This window comes from Falco cherrug, chromosome 19 (genome assembly GCF_023634085.1).
Source record: "Falco cherrug isolate bFalChe1 chromosome 19, bFalChe1.pri, whole genome shotgun sequence".
In the NCBI taxonomy this organism is placed as follows: domain Eukaryota; kingdom Metazoa; phylum Chordata; class Aves; order Falconiformes; family Falconidae; genus Falco; species Falco cherrug.
Genome location: NC_073715.1, coordinates 1,051,036 through 1,055,072, shown reverse-complemented (window position 1 = coordinate 1,055,072; position 4,037 = coordinate 1,051,036). Strand labels below are relative to the sequence as shown.

The window sequence follows — 4,037 nt, the reverse complement described above, 5'->3', positions numbered from 1 at the left end:
ACCTGCCTTGCAGGGGCTTGGCCTGAGCTCCCCCTTTGCAAACCAAGTCACCCTCCCACCACACCGCACAATCTCTGCTTCATGTACGTCCCAGCAACTGGGGTACCACATGCAGAGAAATCTGAGAGGTCCCCCCTGGTCACAGCTCTAGTCATCACTGGTTCCAACAACTTCTGATGCTCAGGGTGTCCCCTGCGCCCTGGGTCCTCCCTCCAGGCGCCCCTCCTCCTCTCCATTTGCCCTGGAGTAGACGAACTCAACATCACACCCATCCTGGGGAGATTTAAGCCCCAAAGAGCTCAGAACTGCCTGAAGCCAGCACAAAAGCCTATCTTCTCTCTGAGAGTTGCAATGTCCTTACACCCTCCCTGTCCTTCCCGTCTCGATCAGAAACCAAACAGGGGAAGCGGTGCACGCAGATACACAGAGAATACTGAATGGGACACACTGGCTCCTCTTCCAACTCCTTTATTGTCTCAAAGGTGTTTTCATTCTGTTGGAGGAAAAAGAGAGAAATATGTAGAGTCCCCAGGTTTATCCCTGGTAAGCACTTTCACATGTTCATTTAGTAAGGCAGATTAGATTGATTCCTCAGAGATTTTTATTTTTTTTTTTGGGGGGGGGGGGAGGGCGGGGGAGGAGGGGATTATAATGAACTCATTCAGTTTTTAAATCAGGCTTAGGAGCCACAACTCACTGGCTACGAATACATGTACACACATGCGTGTACAGGACAGCACAGAATACTCTATTTACTCATATGCCTCTGAAAAGACATTTTTTTTTCTATTATTTGTTGTTCTCTGCATCATTTATGGCTGGACTGCATGGACAAGATGGTTTTCTTAATTCTGTGAAAACACTTGCATCTATTGATGCCTGCACCTCTAAACATAGTGATATGGTCATACAGCCAAATCTGCAAAGCGCATTACTGTTCTTACACCATTCTGGGCATAGCAGGCATACCCATAGAAACACCCCTGATGGCCTAATGGTCATGCCTATTTACACATTTATTTCTGCTGTTTCATCCTCTGTAAAGAACAAGTGCTCCTTTCCTCGACCTGTCTCAGAACAAATCTGAATACTTAAGGAATCAAAACAGATGAGTCGGCCAAAGGAAAATTTAAACATACTTACTTTAACAACGCCAAGGAGTTATTACTAAAATGCAGGCACTTTGACAGCAGGTATCTTACCAGTGCTGTGCAAAGTGACACAGAAAAGCCTCAAGAAAAATCTACTAGAGTTTGGGTCAATCCACTAAATCCCAGCACAATGGCTCAAGGGTAAGGGCACTTCAAAACAGAATGTGTCCTGAATCAAGTTAGGAAGAAGACAAAGAACATATCCTGCTGGGAAGATCATTAACGATTAGGAAAACTCGACCAGGCTACTATAAATTTGTCCCAGGTTAGAAAAGGCCAAGAATCTTTCAAAGGACACTACAAAAAAATAACATTTAAGACAAAAGGCAGTGTAGGACCAAATGGAATTAAAAGGAGTCCTAGAAAGTAAATCTTTCAGTGATAAGCAAGCAAGGCTAATAACAATCTAGGGCATAGAAAAGATTAGCTCAGCACCAGGATGCACAGCAGATAGGAGAGCAAATTAGTTCTGTCTTACCAAAAGGTAAATGGGGGGGGAATCTGTACTTAGTGTTTCTCTTTATTTTTCCTGCATCTAATTTTTAACTGTTAAAAGAAATAACACAAAAGCTTTATTTTTGCTAATGCCAGGCAACCAGAATCTGGAATTTAAATTAATCCTTTACACACTGCCATTTGGGGATCATTTCTACCAGATCCAACAAGGATACAAGGGATAGGACAAGAGGAAAAGGCCTCAGGCTGCCCCAGGGGAGGTTTAGATTGGACATTAGGAAAAAATTCTTCACTGAAAGGGTTGTCAAGGCCTGGAACCAGCTGCCCAGGGAAGCTTCAGGGTGGCCTCACCACCCCTGGAGGCATTTCAAAGAGGTGTAGATGTGGTGCTCAGGGACACAGTTTAGTGATGGACTTGGCAGTGTTGGGTTAATGGCTGGACTCAATGATCTTAAAGGACTTTTCCAACCTAAATGATTCTATGATTCTATGCTGTTCAAAGTGACCTACAGTCTTCCTTCAAAAAAGAGGGTTTATACTGCTGTTTCAATTGTTCTGGTTATCGGGTAATCCAGCCTCATAGCACTCTTTAAATTAAAGTTTACAAGCACCGAGATATTCCCCAGTGACTGCACTTTAGCTAGTTTGATATTAAGCTAGACATTTTTCTTAACGGGATTAGCAGCATACCTCAAGCTATGTTTGAACATATATTCTTAGGTGAATGGGAGATACTACCAGCTTTTCATTAGACAGAACATATGAGTATTTTAAAAAGCCAAACTCTAACAGAATACACAGCACAAGCATGTCTTTCTGCCAAGATATTTTCTATTAAGTAAATCAAATGCATATGTTCGTTCTCTCCCTCTTCTGTCCATACTTAAAATCCAGGCAAATTTGCAGAACAGCGCAAAGAGCAAGGTGTTAGAACTTAGAGAGAAGACCCACAACTTCTCTCGCACATGCTCTTCTGCTACCTGTAGCTACGTGCTTACCTTTGCACTCACATTTGTTACACAGCACACTTTGGTGCCCGGGAATTTGATTGATTTAGATTCGCCCTGACAGAAGGAAACCTTTTTTCTTAACCGTTTGACCTTGTTTCACTTCTAACTGGAAGATCAGTCCTGCCAGGAAGGAGAGGTGAAACCTCACGACAGCTGCAGGGTGAATAATCTCTCTTCAAACTCTAAAACTCTGCGTATCAAGTTTCCTTTACAATTTGTACTCCACCGGGCTATTAAAAATCTATGAAAAGCACAGCAAGAAATCAAGCCGACCGCCAGTACAGAAGGTGCCAGCAGCTCCTCCTCGTTTCGCGAAAATCCAGCCCTCACCCTGAGGCTGCGGGACCAAATCCTGTGCAGCTGGAAGCGGCAGCGAGCCCTGGCCCCGGGGAAGGGCAGCTCAGCACCCTGCAAGGACGAGGCGCATCGCTCCGCTCCCCGCCACCCCGGGATGCCACACAGCCCCGGCGCCGGGCAGCGGCGGCAGCACGGGCTCGCTGACGGTAACGGCGACCCTCCTGCCTCCCCCGAACGCGTAACGAGAGGCGAAAGCACCGTCCGGGCCGGCGGGCAAAGCACCTGGAGCCGCATCTCCCACCCCGGCAGGCCCGCCACCCGCCGGGCCGCCACCCCCCTCGCACCCAGACGGGGGGCGAGCCCCGGGAAGGGCCGCTGCCGCACCGGGACGTCGCGCAGCCCCTCCGAGCGCCGAGCCCGGCCGGGGCTGGCAGCGACCGTCTCCTCGGGACCCGATGCTGCCGTCCAACGGCCGGATCCCATCGCCCGCCGCGCAACGGATCGAGCACCCGCACGGCCGAGGGACCAGCTACGCGTGTCTGCGGGGACGGGAGCTGGGGGGCAAACCCACAAAGCTAGCACAGCTCTTCGCGACAGGAAAATACTTTATACCCCTGGAAAAACCGTTTACGATGACCTTTAGTCACACTTAATCCTCACTGGGTCTTACGAGCCTCGTCCCCATTTAAAGGCACAGCGGTCTTTACTTTCACTCAAGTGTTCATGCACAGTTCAAGTAATTTCTGTTTGGTCCCATTAACCAACTGGTTCTCCTTGAGCTTACCTTGTGCCCCAGCTTGCCCCATGGCGTCTGTTCCCCCTCCCGAGGCCGTGTGCTGCCAAGCGCCTGCGACACGCGCTGTCCTCCGGACCCGCTCCGCTGCTTCGCTGCAGACACATCTTGCCTCTACGCTGCCACTTAAGGCGCAGAGCTGCCTTCTGCTGACCACCGACGTGCAAGCCGTCGGTCTGCAACGCTTCCCGGGGCGCCGGGGGCTGCCTGCGGCGCGGCGCGGTGCGGGGCCGGGGGCGGCTCTGCGGGGGCTGCCGGCGGCTGAGGCGGAGCCGCGAGTGCGGAGCCGCAGCGCAGCCCCCGCGTTCGCCCCCTGCGCAGGGCTGCCCG

The 4,037-nt window shown here is 50.2% G+C and overlaps 1 long non-coding RNA gene across 1 annotated transcript; it reads right to left on the bottom strand.

Annotated features, from left to right (window-relative positions):
• Positions 1 to 452: 452 nt before the first annotated feature.
• On the bottom strand, positions 453 to 3,802 carry LOC129734285 (uncharacterized). The gene is made up of 2 exons (XR_008729947.1): positions 3,699 to 3,802; positions 453 to 493 (listed from the first exon to the last, which is right to left on the bottom strand). It is a non-coding gene; the product is annotated as an uncharacterized LOC129734285 (long non-coding RNA).
• Positions 3,803 to 4,037: the final 235 nt, after the last annotated feature.